This window comes from Aethalodelphis obliquidens, unplaced genomic scaffold (genome assembly GCF_003676395.1).
Source record: "Aethalodelphis obliquidens isolate GAN/ISIS:26980383/991018 unplaced genomic scaffold, ASM367639v1 scaffold61, whole genome shotgun sequence".
Taxonomy (NCBI): Eukaryota; Metazoa; Chordata; class Mammalia; order Artiodactyla; family Delphinidae; genus Aethalodelphis; species Aethalodelphis obliquidens.
The window spans coordinates 10184529-10207910 of NW_020838005.1; the positions used below are offsets into that span (position 1 = coordinate 10184529).

Sequence of the window (23382 nt, forward strand, 5' to 3'; positions counted from 1 at the left end):
ATAAAGACTATTACAAGAGACAAAGAAGGAAACTACATAATGATCAAGGGATCAATCATAACAGTCATAAAAGGGGAAATCGACAGTAACACAATCATAGTAGGTGACTTTAACACCCCACTTTCACCATGGACAGATCATCCAAAATGAAAATAAATAAGGAAACACAAGCTTTAAATGATACATTAAATAAGAGGGACTTAATTGATATCTATAGGACACTCCATCCAAAAACAACAGAATACACATTCTTCTCAAGTGCTCATGGAACATTCTCCAGGATAGATCATATCTTGGGTCACAAATCAAGCCTTGGTAAATTTAAGAAAATCAAAATTGTATCAAGTATGTTTTCTGACCACAATGCTATGAGACTAGATATCAATTACAGGAAAAAATCTGTAAGAAATACAAACACATGGAGGCTAAACAACACACTACTTAATACCAAGAGATCACTGAAGAATCAAAGAGGAAATCAAAAAATACCTAGAAACAAATGACAATGAAAACACAACAACCCAAAACCTATGGGATGCAGCAGAAGCAGTTCTAAGAGGTAATTTTATAGCTATACAAGCCTACCTTAAGAAACAAGAAACATCTTAAATAAACAACTAACATTGCACCTAAAGCAATTAGAGAAAGAAGAACAAAAAAACCCCAAAGCTAGCAGAAGGAAAGAAATCATAAAGATCAGATCAGAAATAAATGAAAAAGAAATGAAGGAAACGAGAGCAAAGATCAATAAAACTAAAAGCTGGTTCTTTGAGAAGATAAACAAAATTGATAAACCATTAGCCAGACTCATCAGGAAAAAAAAGGGAGAAGACTCAAATCAATAGAATTACAAATGAAAAAGGAGAAGTAACAACTGACACTGCAGAAATACAAAGGATCATGAGAGATTACTACAAGCAACTGTATGCCAATAAAATGGACAACCTGGAAGAAATGGAAAAATTCTTAGAAAAGTACAACCTTCCAAAACTGAACGAGGAAGAAATAGAAAATATGAACAGACCAATCACAAGCACTGAAATTGAAACTGTGATTAAAAATCTTCCAACAAACAAAAGCCCAGGACCAGATGGCTTCACTGGCAAATTCTATCAAACATTTGGAGAAGAGCTAACACCTATCCTTCTCAAACTCTTCCAAAATATAGCAGAGGGAGGAACACCCCCAAACTCATTCTACGAGGCCCCCATCACTCTGATACCAAAACCAGACAAAGATGTCACAAAGAAAGAAAACTACAGGCCAATATCACTGATGAACATAGATGCAAAAATCCTCAACAAAATACTAGCAAACAGAATCCAACAGCACATTAAAAGGATCATACACTATGATCAAGTGGGGTTTATCCCAGGAATGCAAGGATTCTTCAGTATACGCAAATCAATCAACGTGATACACCATATTAACAAATTGAAGGAGAAAAACCATATGATCATCTCAATAGATGCAGAAAGAGCTTTTGACAAAATTCAACATCCATTTATGATAAAAACCCTCCAGAAAGTAGGCATAAAGGGAACTTACCTCAACATAATAAAGGCCATATATGACAGACCCACAGCCAACATCATCCTCAATGGTGAAAAACTAAAACCAGTTCCACTAAGATCAGGAGCAAGACAAGGTTGCCCACTCTCACCACTATTATTCAACATAGCTTTGGAAGTTTTAGCCACAGCAATCAGAGAAGAAAAAGAAATAAAGGAATCCAAATTGGAAAAGAAGAAGTAAAGCTGTCACTGTTTGCAGATGACATGGTACCATAGAGAGAGAATCCTAAAGATGGTACCAGAAAACTACTAGAGCTAATCAATGAATTTTGTAAAGTAGCAGGATACAAAATTAGTGCACAGAAATCTCTTGCATTCCTATACACTAATGATGAGAAATCTGAAAGTGAAATTAAGAAAACACTCCCATTTACTACTGCAACAAAAAGAATAAAATATCTAGGAATAAACCTACCTAAGGAGACAAAAGACCTGTATGCAGAAAATTATAAGACACTGATGAAAGAAATTAAAGATGATACAAATAGATGGAGAGATATACCATGTTCTTGGATTGGAAGAATCAACATTGTGAAAATGACTCAACTACCCAAAGCAATCTACAGATTCAGTGCAGTCCCCATCAAACTACCACTGGCATTTTTCACAGAACTAGGACAAAAAATTTCACTATTTGTATGGAAACACAAAAGACCCCGAATAGCCAAAGCAATCTTGAGAAAGAAAAACTGAGCTGGAGGAATCAGGCTCCCTGACGTCAGACTATACTACAAAGCTATAGTAATCAAGACAGTATGGTACTGGCACAAAAACAGAAAGATAGATCAATGGAACAGGATAGAAAGCCCAGAGATAAACCCACACACATATGGTCACCTTATCTTTGATAAAGGAGGCATGAATATACAGTGGAGAAATGACAGCCTCTTCAATAAGTGGTGCTGGGAAAACTGGACAGCTACATGTAAAAGAATGAAATTAGAACACTCCCTAACACCATACAGAAAAATAAACTCAAAATGGATTCAAGACCTAAATGTAAGGCCAGACACCATCAAACTCTTAGAGGAAAACATAGGCAGAACACTACGACATAAATCACAGCAAGATCCTTTTTGTGTTAATGTTTTAAAGTGTACCATATATGGTCTCAAATAGGTCTTCCCAAAGCTCTTCACATAAAAAACGATTTGGAAATTGCTGAATGCATGTCACGAAGATTTGGCTTTGAGATTCGAATTCTAGGTGTGAATGTATTTAGGCTGGTGGTGAAAATGGTAAACTTGAGTCCATTTATCTTCAAAAGTAGCTTGGCTTTTATTTATTTTTATTTTATTTTTGTCCTATTTGCGTGTCCTTGCTTTGAGGATCATGAGTCTCGAGTATCATAAAAAATGTACTAAGACTTCTTTCATTGTGCTTTCTGGTTCCCCTTCCCCTCTCCGACTATTCAGGCAGTAACAACTGCTTGACAATTGTTTTTAAGCAGAAGTGTAGGTATAGCCTAGAATATAAAAAGAGTGACAAATGAAATTGAGTGTGTAAAGTATAGGCGGGTGTTTTAGCAGAGACAGTTACATGGGAAAACTTTATGAAAAAAAAATTTTCTGAATACTGAAAGTTTGCCTTTAAATATGAAGAGTTACAGGGCTGCAGGAAGCCAGGTGGAATAGATTCTAAATTCACGGTGGCAGAAAGGCTACCCTTGCCTCCCCCCATCCCGGGGTAAGTGACCGCAGAGATGGTAGCAGAGTCTGGGACCCTGGCAACCTGACTTTTCAGCAAGAATGCCTGGAGTCAGTGACCCTTTCTTGTCCCATGATCACTGCTTCTGTGTGCTTTTTGGGGCATCTGGTAAACCAGCTCATCCACTGTGAGTTCTTCTGCCCTGACACTTGCCCCTCAGGTCGGCCAGCTCTCTCTCTGAGCTTCTGTTCCCCACTGGCTGGTGAGTAGGGTGGGGAGGACAGCACATCTGAAGTTTTGGGTTCCTATCAAGCAAGTTAAGATGTGCATTAGTCTTTTAGGATGTGCTCAACAGCCATCTCTAAAGGAGCTCAGTATCATCCTGAGCTCTTTCCAAATAAGTGAGGCATGTGTCCTGTGTCCCACCTGCTTTGGAGCTGTAACCAAACTGAACAACCCAAAATCTTCAATGCTCAATCTCCATGACTGGGACCCGAGGTCAGGGTCAGGGGCCATTAAAGCAGTGCTTCTCAAACAATATGTGATATCTCAGGGGGTTTTTTGTTTTTCTAAGTCCAAGCTGTCATAGATGGATGTCTTTGTAAAGTAAAAGTGAGTTATTAGTGATATACAAAGAGGGCAATTTACATCTCAGATGCCTACAGAAGAGTCTGGTCACCATAGTAACCTAGGCTGTAAGTTTGATAGGGGAGATGCTGGCAGTGTGTGCCTGTACCTCTCAGAGTCCCACAGAGGTTGAGAGGCTGGCTTCCATCTTCAGCCTCTGCCTGAGGCCTTTCTCTGCTCCACCAGCTCCTTAGGTGTCAGAGAATTGCCTTTGCCTGGTAGTCTCAACCCAAAGTAGATGACGGTTGATGCACTGTAAATCCTCCCTCCCTTACAACCAGGAGAAAACATTTCAGGTGCAGTTACAAATCCCCCCTCCTACATACTGTTGGCAGGAATGTAAGTTGGCGCTATTCACAATAGCCAAGACATGGAAGGAACCTCCATGTCCACCGACAGATGAATGGATAAAGAAGATGTGGTACATATATACAATGGAATACGACTCAGCCATAAAAAGAATGAAATAATGTCGTTGCAGCAATGTGGATGGACCTAGAGTTTATCATACTAAGTGCAGTAAGTCAGAAAAAGAAAGACGAACACCATATGATATCACCTATATGTGGAATCTAAAATATGACACAAATGAACTTATCAACGAGACAAAAACAAACTCACAGACATAGGGAACAGACTTGTGGTTGCCAAGGGGGAGGGGTGTAAGGGGAGGGAAGGACTGGGAGTTTGGAGTTAGCAGATGCAAACTAGTGTATATAGGATGGATAAACAACAAGGTCCTATTGTAGAGCACAGGGAACTGTATTCAATATCCTGTAATAAACCATAATGAAAAATTATATATGTACATATATGTATACATATATATATATATATATCTGAATTACTTTGCTGTATACTAGAAACTAACATAACATTTTAAATCAACTATACTTCAATTTTAGAAAACCACTAAAAACAAAAACAAATCCCCAGGGTTCCCAGGCAGGAATAAATTCATGGCACATGTTAGTGACCTGTCTGATAACCACACTTTTTTACTGGTGATCTCTCCTTCCCTGTCTCACTTCCTCATGGCTCTCCTGCCATTTCCTGGGTTCCTTTTCCAGATAAGCTATTTGTGCTTGGATCATCCCTTCAGGGACTGATTCTCAGGAAACAAAACCTAAGATAACAACACTAAATGTCAGCCATCCATCAGAAGTATAAAGGTAAGTAAGGATGGGGAGAAATCTACAGCTGATTGAGAATTCGCCCAATAGAGCATGCATTTTTAATTGAAAATACCTGTTATCTTGATTTAAAAGATTACATTTTCCACTGTTGAAAGGAAACGTGGTCTTGAGAACCTGAGAAAAATAAAATCCAATCTTTCTACCCAGGAGTTACATAACTGGTACCTACTTTTATGTACCATTCTATGACTACTGTTTGTTACTGGTAAATTAAGCTTTATATTTAATAATTTAAATACAAATATCTAAGAGAGACAAATTAAGAAAAACTTGAAAAGAACTGACAATTGCCTTTTGTATCAGGGACCAAGGATAATCTAATAGAACGAGGGCAGGGATTTAATGAAGATAAGAAATGGGCAAAACCTCTCTTCTGCTTAGCCTCTTTCCTCAAGTGTATGCAGAGAAAGAATCCAACAAAGAGGAAAAAGTTAACTGAAGTGGACTTCTTATGAACTCTTTGTTAAGAAAAATAAAATCTGGTTTTACAAAGCCCCAGGATTTTAAAATCAAATTTGGCCCACAAAGAAATATATAATTTATGACTATGCATATACGGCGAAATCACCTAAAAGTACTCCAGCATTCACAGAAAGGGGGAAAAGATGGGCTCTCCAAAATAACCACTGCAAAGCCCATTATTCTTTTTTTGTCCTCAAGGAACACTCCCATCTCTTTAAGATACAAATTATGCTACTGCCAAAGCGGGGACCGTATCAGTGGAAACAACTCTATGAGGCTTCCTAATATAAACGATAATTCTAGGCTTTATAGCTTGGCTCTTTCAAAGTAAAGTATGTTGGGCAGAGACTAAGCATACAAATTGCCAGCCAAAATACATTAAATCTGGTCGAGCTGTCCTTTTTTGGAGAATGCAAATTGGAGCTTTCGCTCTGCAAGCCGCGAGCGCTTTGCATGGACCTGCAAAAATGCCTTCTGGAATTGTGACCAAAAAAAAAAGTTTTAAGTGGCAAATTTTGAAACAGATCGGTTATTATTTCAGAATGTACACATTCTAAGTAGTTGCCCTTAGGAAGGATTTTAGTTCATGAAAAAATATTTAATTAACTACCACAGAACCTGATACACGTCATACACGGATTCCAAGCTTATGGGAAGAGGTCCTCTTGATGGTGTCCTTTTACTTAGAGCATTTGAAGGAATCACTGACTCATGATGACTGTCCCCTAGGGTGACCGAGCGAAAAGGACTTAGATTAGCAGATGGCTCTTGTACCTGAAACTGAGTGGGACACTGTGGGGCTCCTGGGCATGGAAGCCTTTCTGTGTCCCATGTTTCCTGTTTGTAGGGAATAGGCTTCAGTCTCCATGGCCTTCCCTGAGTTCCAAAGGGCAGGTTCAAACAGTTGCTAATCAGGGAAAGGAGGGGATGCAGAGACAAGGGAGGAACAGCCAAGAAACAATAGTGCAGGCTTGGGGCAGGTCCTGGTTCCTCCTCAAGGGATACACGCAACAATATCTTTGAGCTCTTCTGCAGAACTGAAACTCCCACCAAATGGAAGATGTTAACTGTTTGACATGTGAGGCCAGATTAAAGGGATGCACACACCCTGATCCTTATCAGCAACCCCGCCCTTGAATCATTGCTAAAAAACTTCTCACCAAATCCCTCCAGATTGGGACACACAGTTTTCAGGGCATGAGCCCACTGTGTCCCCCTGTGCCTGAAAAAGCAATAAAGCTCTTCTTTTCTACTTCACCCCAAACTCTGAGATTCAATTTAGCACCACTGCCCAGAGGCCAAGTTTTGGGCATCCTACCTGAAAGCTATGCTTATGGATTTTGCTTCAGAGATGCAGGAATAGAGTAAACAACTCAACCGGAAAGAGTTCTGGACATATCGGCAAGTTTAAGTTGTGTCCTTTGGCTATCTTGTTCCTACAAATCCCTTTTAAAAGCCTCGTGGAGGCTGATCTCTTCCTTTGTGTTTCTTTTGCACTGTAGTGTCAGCATCCTGATGGGATGTTATGGCAGCAAGATGTTATTCTAAGGCAGTGGTCAACGGGCCCAAGTGTAATGGCCAGTTGATGATGCAGTCTCTCCAAAACTACATGCATGCTTGCCGGTCCTTTATCCACTCAACACTATTTATTGAGTTTCTTTTGTGTGCCAGGCAATGTGGAAATAAGAGAAAGATGAACAAGGTCCCTGCCTTTGTGGAGCTGATATAAGGAGTCTTATGATTTAATTAGTAACCCTTCTGCTGTGTTGTCAGACGCTTCAGAGACCTGAAGAAAAATTTCGGAAAACAGAAACTCAGGTGGAAAAATGTTTTGCTCATCTTTGCCTCACTTTAAAATGTTATCGTAATAGAATACATATGTAATATAATTTAGAAGAATAAATATTTCACCCGTCTTTACACACTCTATATCTTTATTAACTGTAGAAGACGGTTTTCTAAGTTGACTGTGGATCCCTTGATCTTTGATGTTTGTTAATGAGTGTAATATTTTCTCAAAAAATTACCTTAACTTTGCCCTTCTGTTACCTTCATATTTGGGAACTTCATGATAAATTTGCTTCTCTGCCAGCTAATAATGATGTTGGCTGCTAAAAATCAATAAACATGAAAAGTAATGACCTTTAACAATTTACTTTTATTAGATCTGCAGAGAGTTTTGGTATCATTTACCCTGAAACTCGGGCTCCAATTCTATTTTATTTCACTTTTTCTAATCACTCCCTTGCTTTTTATTTTTTTCTCAGGTACAAAAGGAAGAGAAGTGAGGCAAAATTCAACCAATGCATCATTTTGACACATCCGTTGTTTGGTCAGGGGCATGCTGTCTGCTATTTCTGATATAATAAATGTTTACGGTGCTTCTGGTTTAATGAATGCCCTGGGCTCCAGGATTTGTCTGTGTACTTCCCTGGCATAGTTCTTGAGTGAGAAAGAGATGATGTTGTCTGTTTAAACTAATAGAAAGGAAAGCTGAATGGGAAAATTAGATTCAAGAGCAGTTGCCTGAATACATCTTTCCCAGAGGATCGATACAGAACGACAGGGAGCGTGGCCAGGCAGGGTGGCAGCTCCGGGGTCCATCAATTAAAGAAGAAGAAGACGGTTTGAAGGAAAACAGGTTTCATTCTGAGTTAGTTAGGGTCACTGTCTCCATAACCAACATTTTTCTCCTTTATGTTGCAAGAACTAAATAGGCATTTTCTCCAGGAATGTCTAATAACATAGCATCTCATCCTCTACTGACCCCAGGAGACGTAACTCAGAAAAATGGCAAGATTGGCAAAACAAGTTTATAACACAAAATAGAGAATGAGGGTAAACCAACCAATGTGACATTCTTTTTGTTTTAAAGAATTAAAAAGATGAACTACAAATCTAGAAAGTATCTCTGTCTAACTTCATTGTGAATAACTGTAGGTACACTTTCCTCTGAAACCCTTTCTTCAATTGTTTCTTTTTTTTAAACTAAAAGCTGGTTTCCTGAGAAGATAAACAAAATTGATAAACCTTTAGCCAGACTCATCAAGAAAAAAAAGGGTGAGGACTCAAATCAATAAAATTAGAAATGAAAAAGAAGTTACAACTGACCACAGAAATACAAAGGATCATAAGAGACTATTACAAGCAACTAATATGCCAATAAAATGGACAACCTGGAAGAAATGGACAAATTCTTAGAAAAGTACAACCTTCCAAGACTGAACCAGGAAGAAATAGAAAATATGAACAGACCAATCACAAGTAATGAAGTTGAAACTGTGCTTTAAAATCTTCCAACAAACAAAAGTCCAGGACGGGATGGCTTCACAGGTGAATTCTATCAAACATTTAGAGCACTAACACCTATCCTTCTCCAACCCTTCCAAATAATTGCAGAGGGAAGAACACTCCCAAACTCATTCTATGAGGCCGCCATCACCCTGATACCAAAACCAGGCAAAGATACTACAAAAAAAAGAAAGTTATAGGCCAATATCTTCAATTGTCCTATATCTTCAATTATAGGCCAATATCACAATTGTGATCTACTGAGCAGATGTCATGCCTGGGTCCTGTGTTCCACAAAGCATTCCTCCCTTAAACTTTTTTTTTTTTTTTGCAGTACGCGGACCTCTCACTGCTGTGGCCTCTCCCGTTGCGGAGCACAGGCTCCGGACGCCCAGGCTCAGCGGCCATGGCTCACGGGCCCAGCCGCTCCACGGCATGTGGGATCTTCCCGGACCGGGGCACGAACCCGTGTCCCCTGCATCGGCAGGCAGACTCTCAACCACTGCGCCACCAGGAAAGCCCCCTTAAACATTTTTTAATGTCCATAAGTATTTAAAAGTACCGGTTTTCCATTGCCATACTAAGTAAACACGGAGATGAAAACCAAGTGCAGTAACTCCAGATTCAACCCTTGTTCCAAACCACTGCCCCCTGACACCTGCTGGGCTGAATCCCCACAATGACAGCAGATCATCTCACAAAACCCAGGACTCATTCTTCATAACAATTCTGAACGATCTGGACATGTGTCTCATAGATCAGAGAATACCTTCTCAAATTCAAAAGTGTGCCTTAAACTGAAAGCACATTTCATAATTAAAATGAAAAGTCATTCTTCTTACACAGGATAAGGACGCCCCACTAGAGCCACAACGATATATGATTTGCAGAAAGTTCTGTGGAATACAAACATTGACCAACTCTCTCCTCATTGAAACGTTTTCTCCTCAGAGTCTCAGGATTCCTACCAGCTGGTCAAATACTTTCTAATCAAACACTGAAAGTATTTCTAGGCCGTTGAAAACAACATATTAAGTGAAGGTCAAATGTCGTTTGATCAGTATGTACCATAAACAATGAAAAAAAATTGGGTAGGGATAAAATATTCACATTTTAGAGACAGCTGTTAATATATAGGAGAGTTTAAAAGGTAGCTCTGTTCCACAAAGGGAATTATAAACTTTTTTAAGCAATAAACGTTGATGTGTAACTGTTGGGTGATATTATGCGGAAGAAATAATTTTATAGATCTTGGCACTTTATATGAAAGAAACTTATCTAATTCCTTAGCTCAAGTAAAACTTTCAAAGTCAGGCAAACAAAGTTTGTTATACGTGGCTCATTATTTGAATTTACCCACATTTCAAAGGCAAGTATCTGAGTCTGGAATTGTTTAAACTCTATTACAAAGGATTAATAACTCTAAAGGGCCTAAAGAATCAGTTACCTTTAAAAAAGCCAAAATTAATCTCATCCATTTCCCAGTATTATTATGCAATTTTAATACTTCTCAGCATTTACAAGCATAAAATTAGAAGAAAATTTGTTGGAGTATTAGGACCATATAATATTGATAAAACTTTGGGTTTTAATGAGTAATTAATTTAATGATGCAAAGCAAAAGATATGAGTTTTTCAAAAGCAATTTCAAAATAAATGACTTGGTGTTCTTTTAACTTTCTACTTAAGGTTTTCAAGTCTGTTGAGTATGCCTTATGTCAAAGTCATACATTTAAGGATAAAATCTACATTTTCAGGGTAAGCTGGACTTCCATTGTCTTAATGACTTTCACTATGTGCTTGAACTGTTAACACCAAAAATAAAAGTAAGTGATGGTACAAATACTTCAGTTAGACTTTAAGTAGACACACGTTATTTTAATGAGCAACAGATACTCATCTTTATTATATAACTATTTTTATACATGGCTTCACATTAATAGGAAACGGCCAGAAGGAATTCGACAATAATGTGATTATAATATTGTAGAATGTTAGAGTTGGAAAAGACTTAGAATTAATCTATCTTACCTCTTAATTTTATGCATGAAGATACCCAGTGTTTCGATTAAATCCTTGGGCTAAATGGAAACTTTTGACGTGCACCTTCACCCTTTACCCCACTTATGCTCTTTCCTAATACTGAGCATCTTATTGTTTTAAATTAGATTAACCCATCTCTTTAAAACTTGCCTCCATATCTATAAAAACTAGTTACACTTTATTTTAGATGCATGTTATACAATTAAACCTTTACAACAAAAATTAAAACAACACAACATAAAATGAAAACCTCCTTGCAATCAAAGGTGAAGACATCTTTGCATTTAAAACTTGTCTTCACTAGTGATTTGTGAGACGCCCTCACACAAAGAGCAAGTAGAGGATGTTGTGGTCCGAATGCGGGTTGAAAAAGAACTTCCACACACATGGCAGAATGTAAAGAAGACAGAATGTATTAGAGGGAATGGGTTGCTGCAAGAACAGCAGGCCGACTTCCTAGTATTCTGGGAGAGTCAAGCCCAAACATGAGCTATTGATCAGTTTGTATAGCCAGAAAACAAATGAATGGCCTGAGGTGAAAATTTCATTTACTGATTGGTCGAGGCGCATACACCCTCCTTCTAGAGGGTGGGAGAGGGACAGGTCAGATGCCTTTCCTTATTTGGGACAGGTCCCATTGCCCAGGTGGGCGTGGCACAGGGGGACTCAGGAATTTTGTTAACATTGCAACATGGTGGGCGGGCGATTAAGAGTCCAGTAGGGGGTGTAATGCTGACACTTTTTCAGGCAGGGTCGTCCTTTGTCCTTGAAGCACCATTATACTTGGAGCACCACAGAGGACATTTTGTCTCATGGTATAACACTTAAAACCCTATGCCCAGAACATTGCATGGAATATTTAGGTATATGCAAATATTATTGTAGCTCATTAGCTTCTAATCCCATAAATAAAACCTTCAAAAGAAACTATACATATATTTGATATTGCAACTTATAATAAGAAATATATATACTTTGGCTTTCATCCCCATTTCTAGCACAGAACTCCTAAAACTTGGAATTTAACAAGTAATTAGAGCAACAAAGGTGTCTTTTGTTATGTTAATGAGGTGACTTTGCCCAAACCTAAGGATGGGGGCCGGTTGCCAGGACAACCAACGATCTCTTTGAAGGGGTAGAATTTCATTCCCACCCCCTCACCTCCAGGAGGGAGTAGGAGCTGAAAGTTGAATCAGTCACCAATGGACAATGATTCAATCAACCACGCCTATGTAACGAAGTCTCCATAAACAACCCAAAGGATGGGGTTCAGAGAGCTTCCGAGTTGAGTTGGTGAACACGTGGAGATTTGGGGAGAGTATCGCACAGTAAGAGGCATGGAAGCTCTGAGTACTTTCCCCATACCTTGCCCTGTGCATCTTTTCTATCTGGCTGTACCTGAGTTATATCTTTTTATAATAAACCAGTAATCTAGTAATTAAACTGGTTTCGTGAGTTCTGTGAGTTGCTCTAGCAAATTAATTGAACCCAAGGAAGAGGTCTTGGGAACTTCTGATTTGTAGCCAGTTGGTCAGAAATACAAGTAAAAATTTGGGCCCGGATGGTGTCTGGAGAATTGTTTGGTGGTAGGGTTGAAAATCCTAACACCACCCCCCCAAACAAAATTGGATTTTGGTGGGCATAACACAAAAGAGTATACACATACACACATATATATACACACACACATATGGACATATACATATAGCACACACTGCTGGGAAATAGAATCTTTCAATAAAGTCCTCTAATCAAGTCTGGCCTTTACCAATACTGCGAGTTTGTGTCGTATCTTAGCAGTTTTTCTCTCCTTTCGTTACTGGTTTCTGCTTCTGACCCTCTCCACGCCACAGCCTCCAATAATACAAATGGCAATAATAATAATGCCATGAAAAAGGAATCCATTATAATCGTATGGGTTTCATGAAAAAGATAATGTTTAAAGAGATCAACTCTAAGAGATTTTCATTTAACCTGAGTGTGTCAGAGAGCATTCTCTTGGGAAAGAGATGTTTCTACAAAAGCCTGAATAACTGCTAGCTAACTCAGAGTGTGTGCAGAAGGGAACAGGCTGGGTGATTCCCTGTCACGTGAAAGGATGCAGAGTGTTTTAAAGACAGGTCAAAGCCTCATGTGGCTGAAGGATAATGATCTGTCTGGAAAGGTGGCAGAGGCCAGATATTGGAGAGTCCTGTAAACCATGCTGACGGTTCTGAACTTTTTCCTATTGATTTCACTGAAAAGTTTTACGCATGGTAGTAATTACCAATTTTTTATTTTAAAAAGATGACTCTGATGTAGCAGAATGAAAGTCTGGCATAGGACAAATGTTGATGCAGTGAACAAAGAATGCAGGAAGGGAGTTGGGGGCTTACTGGAATAACAGAGAGGTGAGGATGAATTAAGAATGGTGGGGGCACCAGAAGCAGGATTTTTTTAGATAATGAAAAGGGAAGCAAAAAGATGACTCCAAGGTTTTTGCTTGTAGAAATAAGTAGATGAAATACCATCTACCAAGGTAGGGAACAGAGGAAGGGAAGCAGGTTGGAGGGGGAATGGGAAACAATTGAATATACGAGTTTGAAGTGCTACAAAAAACGTAAGAGGAGACGCTTAGTAAGAAATTGAATATATGTTATCATCAGGGCCTCATAAGAGAAGCCTGGGCTGCAAACACAAGTTACGGAGTCGAAGGCTAATTATTTTATTTGCCAAATACACTTTACCGACATTAGGACCACTGTCTCATTAATAATAATGATATGATAGATACTACCATTTTCTTTATTACAGCAGAAGGTTTAAATAGTTTAAGCAGATTTCCCAACATCATATATTAATTTGCAGAGTCTCCAAAAATCATAACTTCAGTTGTCCATTGCTGAAAAGCAAACTACTCAAAATATTTAGTGGCTTGAGGAAAATTTGATTATTATTATATTTCATTATTTGGGAATCACGAATTTGGGCAGGACACACTGGAGAAAACTTACCTTTGCCTAAAATTTCCAGGGTATCAACTGGCGTGAGTTGAACGGCTGGGGGTTAGAGCAGCTGGGAGATGGCCGGGTACCTCTCGCTCTCTCCACATGGCCTTTCCAAGTGGCTTTTCCAAAAGTCCAGCCTTGGCTTCTTTACAACATGAGAGCTTCAAGACAGGTAAACTTCTTACCTGGAGCACAGGGCTCCAAGAGACAGAATGCATCAACTGCCCGTCTTTGAAACCAAGCAGGACCTGTGGGGCTCCTGGGCACGAAAGCCATTCTGTGTCCTCTGTTTCTTTTTTGTTTTGCTGTACGCGGGCCTCTCACTGTTGTGCCCTCTCCCGTTGCGGAGCACAGGCTCCGGACGCACAGGCTCAGCGGCCATGGCTCACGGGCCCAGCCGCTCCGCGGCATGTGGGATCTTCCCAGACCGGGGCACAAACCCGCGTCCCCGGCGTCGGCAGGCAGACTCTCAACCACTGCGTCACCAGGGAAGCCCCGCCCTGTTTCTCGATTACAGGAAATAGGCTTCGTTCAGCCTCCACGACCTTCGCAGAGTTACAAGGGGCAGATTCCAGCAATTGCTAATTAGGGAAGGGAGGGGATGGGAGACAAGGGAGGAACAGTCTGGAGAAAAAATAGTGCGGCCTTGGGGCGGGGTCCTTGTTCCCCCTCAAGGGATACACACAACAATATCTTTGAGTTGTTTTGCAGATACTGAAACCCCTACCAGGTGGGAGAAGTTAACTGCATGCTGCCCACAAGCAAGTAGACCCCAGACCAGTTGGAACCAGAAGGTTGATGATGCCTGCCGACTCCCACTTACCTTCCCACCAACCAATCAGAAGGATGTCCTCGAGCTGATCACACCCTCTTCGAATGATTACTATAAAACTCCTCACTACCTTTTGAGGGCATTAGATCCCTGTGGCCCCCTTTGCCTGGCAAAGAAATAAAGCTATTCTTTTCTACTCTGTCTCTGAGATTTAATTGGGTATCAGGGCACAGAGGCCAGATTCAGCGTCATCTTCAAAGCTAGACCTGGAAATGGCACACCTCCATTTCCACTACATTTTATTGGTTAAAACCATTTTGTTACAGGGAAGAACAAAACCTACCTGTTGGATCTGTTTCTTTTACTTTAATCTTTGCTTCCCACTGCTTTTATTCACTAAAAGGATACTGTCTCTACATAACGGCCTGCCTCGGGGAACCCTGCCCCTCTGCCTGAATGTTAAACCAACGTGCCCTTGTTCAGGGAAACATCCTGACCCTGCCCACCTGTGAATGGCTGCAAGAAAGAAGAAATTAAGACATCCCCTCCCTGAGGCTGGCCATTCCAGGGGATATGTGCAAGACTTATGGCCTTTTTACTTTAACTTCCTCATCTCCCCCTCTCTGTTCTGTAAAAGGAAGTGGCATCCCAGACCCAAAGAAGATGGTTCTTCTGAGACGCGAGTCTGCCATCTTCTCGGTCTGCTGGCTTTCCCAATAAAGTCGCTCTTCCTTGACTCAACACCTCATCTCCCAACTTATTGGCCTGCAGTGCGAGCAGGGAGAGCTTGGACTCGGTAACAACTTTATTGGTCCCACACCCAATTCAAGGGGAGTGGATAAAACCCTCTCCTCGATGGGAAGAATGTCAATGTATTTGTGGCCATCTTTAACCCTCCACACCTACAGCTGTCATGCTTTGCAGTTACTCTATGCTACGATCCATTTCTACAAAGTACACCTGGCGCAAAGTGCAGGCATTTAGCAGGTGATCAAGAAGTGTTTGCTCAGTACCACCTCACGCCAGCCAGAATGTCCATCGTTAAAAAGTCTACAAATAACAAATGCTGGAGAGGGTGTGGAGGAAAGGGAACCCTTTTGCACTGTTGGTGGGAATGTAAGTTGGTGCAACCACTATGGAGAACAGTATGGAGGTACCTCAGAAAACTCAAAATAGAATTACCATATGATCCAGCAACCCCAATCCTGGGCATATACCTGAACAAAACTATAATTCAAAAAGATACATGCACCCCTATGTTCATAGCGGCACTATTCACAATAGCCAAGACATGGAAACAGCCTAAATGTCCACTGACAGAGGAAAGGATAAAGAAGATTCCACACAATGGAATACTACTCAGTCATGAAAAAAGAACAAAATAATGTCATTTGCAGCAGCATGGATGCAACTAGAAATGATCACACTAAGTGAAGTAAGTCAGAAAGAGAAAGACAAATACCATACGATATCACCTACATGTGGAATCTAAAATATGACACACGGGACTTCCCTGGTGGTTCAGTTGTTAGGACTCCATGCTTCCACTGCAAGGGGGCATGAGTTCAATCTCTGGTTGGGGAACTAAGATCCCACATGATGTGCGGTGTGGCTAAAATAAATAAAATTAAATTTAAAATAAAGTAAAGGACTTCCCTGGTGGCGCAGTGTTTAAGAATCCGCCTGCCAAAGCAGAGGACACAGGTTCGAGCCCTGGTCTGGGAAGATCCCACATGCCATGGAGCAACTAAGCCCGTGCGCCACAACGACTGAGCCTGTGCTCTAGAGCCTCCAGCCACAACTACTGAGCCCACGTGCCACAACTACTGAAGCCCACGCGCCTAGAGCCCATGTTCCACAACAGGAGAAGCCACCGCAATGAGAAGCCCATGCACCGCAACGAAGAGTAGCCCCTGCTCGCCGCAACTGGAGAAAGCCCGTGTGCAGCAACGAAGACCCAGTGCAGCCAAAAATAATAAATTAATTAATTAATTTAGAAAAATAAAATAAGGCACAAATGAACCTATCTACAACACAGAAACAGACTTACAGACATAGAGATCAGACTTGTGGTTGCCAAGGGGGAGGGGGGAGGGAGAGGGATGCATTAGGAATTTGGGGTTGGTAGATACAAGCTATTATCAATACGTTTAGAATGGATAAACAACAAGATCCTGCTTGTTGGATCAGGGAAATATATCCAATCTCCTGGGGTAAACCATAATGGAAAATATTAAATATTAAAAAACAAATGTATATATATATGTGTAAAACTTTGCTGTACACCAGCGACTGGCACAACATTGTAAATCAGCTATACTTCAAAAAAAAAAAAAAAAAGTGTTTGGTCAGTGAAATAATTCTAAGACGGGGATTATGGTTTTGTTAATCAGAAAACAAAAACCACCTTTGATTCAGTTTAGATGCCCCATAATTTTGTATCCAGGTACTAAGGGTACCAACCCAGAACGGTACTTCTGGAATTCCTCTCGTAGTAGATTGCAAATGCCTATGACTTACTCAAGCTGAGGCTCTCAGTGAAAGGTCTTTCCGGTTCTGCTTGAAGCTTCTAATTGTGGACATGTCCTCTTACAAATATTCTTATTGATTAAATGTATTAAGTGTGGTGTGTAGAGATTTTCACTAATTTAACTTAGAGCCCGTTGCCCACTGAATGTTAAGAAACTCAGCAGCAAGATGACTTCAAAGAAAAGGTCAAAAGTTGCCTTTGGCAAAGAGTAAACTCCACACAGAGCAGAACGCTGTTCAAAGTTAACCGTTTTCTCCGCTATTGTGATCCACAATGTTCTGATTCATGTGGGTGAATAAACCGAATAGAAAATGTTCCCAACTCATGCAATCACCAACATTACGTAAAATGATGAAATGGTTTTGATTAGCAATCAGAAATATCAAACTATCAAGTATTGGCCTTTAATTTTCCTTTTCTCCCTCAGAACTTTTAAGAATGACATTTTATACTGTTGCTTTAACTTCTTTATAAATGATTCTACAAAGAATGAACAGTAATGTTGAGTCAGCAATATAGTATGCAATAGCACTCAGCCAATGAAGAAGAGATGATATTGTAGGTATTGAATTATAACTGCTTCTTACAGAATTATAGCATACAGTTGCAAGCCATCAATAGACAACTTACAAAGGCAATTAGTAGTTTAGTGGTTCTAATGTGATTATCAGCAAGGTGAGAAAGTACTGCAGGTGAAGAGAATGTGGAAATCACAGTTGGAATCCAGTTTCTCGCCGTGTCATCCGGCCAGGTCACTGAACCTCTGCGGGTACCAGTTTTGTGGGCTCTAAATTAAAGATATTGTCACTCACATTGAAGAGTTACTGTGAGGATTAACCGAGATTATGTATTCGAATAGCATTACAGTATCAATAGCTAGCTACTATTTTTACAATGATTCAATATTACTGATGCCACAGTATCACCTGAGCCAGTAAGAAAATCATTTTCCTCACTTAACTATTTTGAAGTATGTGAAAGAGAGAGTAAGGGTATTATGTGATCAAAACCAAAAAAAAAAAAGAAAAGAAAAGAAATATTCACCATGGAAAAGCAAAATCTGAATAAATGAAATGAAAAATATGTGTCAAACATCAAAATTCTTGGCAAGTTACAAATGAGTAAAACTGAGAAAAAAATGAGAACAAATACATAAATGAGAATCTGGGAAAAATCTTTCTAGAGAAATGCCTTTGATAGCAATATAAAACATTTTCTAGGTATTTAAATTGTTCTTTACTGATGTTATATAATGCATGTCTTTCACAGCAAGATTCTGTAAGTGCAATGATTCTGAATGCCCTATTTTCTTACTCTGCATTTCATTTTCACTTGCAGTGTGCCACTGCTACAGAAAACCAGACATCCCAGAGATCCTGATGGATTTTGTGTGTCTGTATGTGTGTGTCTCTGTTTGTGTTTCCCTCATTATAATAGCTAAATTACTATTTACTATCCAAAAGACTGATATTTCTTGTTGGCTCATTTAATCAAATATATAGTTTGTAAGTTGCTTTATCATTTAAAAATCTAAACTAAGAATTCTTTTGCAGCCCTTAAGTTTTCCTTCTCATTGCAAGAATAAGCACTTAACTCCAACTCCATGACATTAATTTGGAATAAAATATGTTAAAATTTGAGACAACCAAGTCATTTTCATAGAGTGAGTTGGTCTAGGCTTCATCTCCTTATGGGTACCACCAATTCCATATTTACCTTAATAAAACAACTTTGGCCCCATCTGCTAAAGCTGCTTTTCCACGCCCCTTTCTTCTGCATTTTGGTCTGAAAAGTCTCCAGGGGCTGTTCTCACTGAACTATTTTCTCAGCTGCACTGTGATGTACTGTGTTTTGTAGACTTTGCCTGTCCTGACAGCACCCTCATGATTTACTGTCCCAGCTGGAGGAGCTGCTTGGTGGTAGGATTCTCCCCATTATGCACCCAAAGCTTCAGGAAAAATACACAAATACGTAACTCAGTTTTCTATCCTCAACATTTGCCTCCTGGACACCAAAAAGTGCATTTCCTTCCCTATGTTTCTATCATGAAAAAAGCTTCCCAACTTCTGTTATTGTCTCTTCTTAGGGCACAGAATTAGGATCAGGAGATCTCAAAATGTAAAATAGACAATATTCTATCCTCCCTATTGAAAATGTCTTCGAGTTAGTACAAAAACACTCTCTGTTTCTTGGAAGCTGACTCCTGGGAGCTCTATCAAACAGTTTACAGGTATGTGCAAGGGTTTTAAATTGTTCTTGGAGACACTGTGGACTTGCAGAGATCCAGCCATAAAAGATTAGTCTTCCAAAAGTACAGATCTCTAAAGCTAGAATCTCATTTACCTTCTTAATTAAAAAAAATAATAATTATGGTATATGCTATGTATTTTTCGCTCTGCCTTAAAAGTTGAGTCAAATATAATGAACTCTATGGCAAGTTTATATAAGTACTATCTTTGGGAAGAGGGCATCTATTGGCACTTAAGATTAATATTAATGTTTTCTATACGAAGTTACAATTTTTTTTCTATATCAAGCCAAAATACAGCTTGTGTTTGCTAATTTAATCCTGTTGCAAACTACTAAAGTACAAGACGATTATCCCTTTAGTGGTTTACTGTCTACATTAAATGAGAAAAGATCAAATGCATATACAAAACAACTATCTACTTATTGTACACAAAATCTTACAGCAAATTGATTACTCTAATAATTATATACTTTTGTTTTATTTGTACAAAATGAAGCTTGGCAATCATTCTGATGAAAGTATTCATAAAACTAGAAAATAATAAAGGTAATCAGAGTTATAAAAGTATCCAAGTAATACATTTATACACATACGTGTTAATATAGCCTTTAATTATAAGCAGGAAGCATCATGTATTTAACAAAGTAATAAAAACTTATTAAGAATCTTCTATGTGCCAGACAATGGTGTCCAGATGAGCGCTAGAAATAAAATATACTCTGGGATCGCATATATGGGGTATTTTAATAACACCTGGGGTATTCAAGGAAACTCCCTACAAAAATATTACTTATGATGAAAGAAATTTTCATATATTGATGTATGGGGAAGTCATGCTGACTTATACATCATTTAACTCAAATTTTACGCTAACTAAAATAGCCTGTTTGTGGCCTACAAAACACATGTTGTACATCTACTTTAATTATTAAAGAAAAGGGCACATTGACCAGAAGTAAAGAATGTCCATGTTAAAAATAAAGATTGAATGCCTCCCTTCCTGGGATACCAGTGCTAGTCATCTTTTGATGATAGGTGCCAAGGCCATACTGACTTGCTGTGTATGTGCTAATCTGTGGGGTTGTTTTTTTGAAACCCTGAAGGAATGTATTCCTGACTTGTTTGATGTTCTTTGTTTTGACAAGATAGAAAACTGTGCTGAAAATCATGTTTCTTCGGAGCAGTTCCTCAGAGTCATCTGAGAGGCTGTCTTCTGGGCTGTAGGTCCTCAGTCTGGCTCAAATAGAAAACTCTTTTCTATTCCTACTGCAGATTGTTTATTGATTATTTTCGTCAACACATATAAAGGAAGATCTATAGGATAATTAGCAATTCGCAATTTTTCTACCCGGAACTCCTCACTTCGAGCTGCATGTCAGATACACCATGAACAGCCACCAGCAGATGTGAGGCGCCTGGTCACTGACCCTGATGCGGATTTATTATCTGTGGTGTGACTCGTGGACCAAAGGACTAGCAGTGATGTTTGCACTTCATATAATTACTCACAGTTAGTTAATATGTGGCGGTCCGTGCAGTTCGAATGCTGTGGTTGCCGGGGGTGGGGGTGGGGGTGGGGGTTATATTATTTAAATGAACTATGGTAATTGACCCGCATGTTCCGTAGTCCACGAAACCCGTGGTTCCACAACAACTATGCAAAGACTGTTTGTATGGATTAACTTGGCAGATAGAAGATATAAACACTCCTTAGTAAATTGACCTTCCCTTGGAGAAAAGATGGGATATTTAACTGAGAAGAAAACAAGCACTTAAAATAAAACCCTGAATAATACCACCATAAAAGATCATATAAAGTGATATGTCTAAAAGAGGCTGGAACTAAAAGGCCAGGAAAAGCATGAGTGTGCATCAGAAAAAAACAAGAGAAAACAGTGTTAGACACATAGTCAGAATGTGCAAATCAAGATGAAAGGATGCATAAGAGAAGGTCTGAGAGTGACTATCTGTAGAATTTTTTAAAAAGCAGTGAAGTCATGGGTGCCCTTTCTGATCCCTTTCAGAGACTGAAGCTCGTTTTGCGACTGAGTGTGAGATAATAAAGGGGGAGGGGCCGTGTAGCTCAGGGTTTCAAGATGATTCAAGGTTTGCTTGTTATTTCAGCATAGTCGACACTAAACGATACAAGGGTTTGAAAATCTAGAGGATCAGAAAGAGAACTACAGGGCTTCCCTGGTGGCGCAGTGGTTGAGAGTCTGCCTGCCGATGCAGGGGACACGGGTTCGTGCCCCGGTCCGGGAAGATCCCACATGCCGCGGAGCGGCTGGGCCCGTGAGCCGTGGCCGCTGAGCCTGGGCGTCCGGAGCCTGTGCTCCGCAACGGGAGAGGCCACAACAGTAAGAGGCCCGCGTACCGCAAAAAAAAAAAAAAGAGAACTACAGCCTTATGACTGTGATGCAGCGGAATAAGGCAGAATTCAGAGCACAGGCAGAGTTGGGAAGCTTCTACAGCAGAACAGTAGGGAAGAGAAAGACGTGGAAGCACCTTTTACATCTTCATGGGAGCTTGTTGGGGGAGTTATAACCTCACTGTTTCCAGTTCTCCATGAAGTAGTAGACATGGGCATCTGTAGAAAGTGACGGGAAGGAAGACGATCAGATATTTTTTGGAAAGAACGTCTAAATCGATACCATGGAGAATGAGAGAAGGAACTGCTTAGGAAAATGGAGGAGGATTGCTGTACAGTTGTGCGATTCTGTAGAATTTCTGTTCCAATCTCAGTTTGGGTTATTATTTTTTTAATCATCCTAAAAACCCCACGCATATACACAGAGAAGAGAAACCCTTACACGGATCACAGCACATACTCAAAGGAAAGTACGGTGGTCTGGGGTCCATTTTCTTAGCAAACTCTTAAAAATGAACTTTTTAGGATTTTGTATTTTTATACATATCGATTCAACAACCAAACGCTGACTGTTAGAAAATGGGCAGTTCTCCAGATGCACTATTGGACCTCAACCCATCATTCCATCTATTGCCTCTTTTGTTTCTGTTGCCTGTTTGAATGCATGTAACTTACAGAACAAGAAAAAAAATGAATAAAAAAAAGGAAGAAAGAAACTTAACTTCAAGAATTCATATTATCCTTAGAGTAACTTTCAGTGCTAACAGAATGAAACCACAAAAAGAGATATGATTTCAAGGCTAAAATTCAATGAAGTAAAGATAACAGTCAATAAGAATAATTGTCATATGAAAAAAGAACAGAAACAACACTGGGGTAGGCATGAGACCTGGGTTCTTTCTGTAGTCTACATTCTGACAGGTTAGGGTTTTGTTGGCGCAAAGCCTGCCTGCTGTCTAATCATTATTCTACTACTCACGAGCAGTGAAATATGGGACAAGTTATTTGATCTGTTTCATCTACAGAAAAGGGTAGTAATAGTACCTAAATTAAACTAATATATTTATAAAGATTTAGAAGAGTGCATGGCATGTAGCGAGTATTCAATAACTATTAGATATTATTATCAATCCAAAGGTGACTTATGATATTGGTTCTCCTAACTCATAAGATTTATGCAAGAATACGATGAGACAACATACGTAATAAATTCTTTATAAAGACTGTCTTTGTTTAAAATTTATTCATTGCATTATTAATATCTGACATTATTTGAAAATTTCGTAGACCTTTTAAGATTAACATCAATGAACCCAAGTTCATGGATAAATTTTAATTTTATTTTTATTTTCAGTGTGTGAAATAGTCACGAGAAACTCAAGAACCAGAATGGAAATGCTTGGGCTAAAGAGAAATGTTATGATTTTTTTCCCCCTAAATCTAGCTACTTAATATGTTTTTGAATTATACAAGGAAAAAGAAATACAAATTCTCTACACAGATGTGTGATTTATACTGTGATGACTTGTGCTTTACAGAACTTTTAGGATACTTACTGAGCTATGTCCTCTCAAAATAGCTCCATTATTATATGTCTGGAGTTAACAAAATTTTCTGGAATACTAACTAAATAT

The 23382-nt window shown here is 39.3% G+C and overlaps 1 protein-coding gene and 1 long non-coding RNA gene across 2 annotated transcripts in view; one reads left to right on the forward strand and one right to left on the reverse strand.

Annotated features, from left to right (window-relative positions):
* The window catches only part of GALNTL6 (polypeptide N-acetylgalactosaminyltransferase like 6), a 1148431-nt gene that overhangs the window by 920673 nt on the left and 204376 nt on the right, over positions 1–23382 (reverse strand). The window lies entirely within an intron of this gene.
* On the forward strand, positions 328–15725 carry LOC113610088 (uncharacterized). The gene is made up of 3 exons (XR_003428940.1): positions 328–338; positions 8336–8344; positions 15610–15725. It is a non-coding gene; the product is annotated as an uncharacterized LOC113610088 (long non-coding RNA).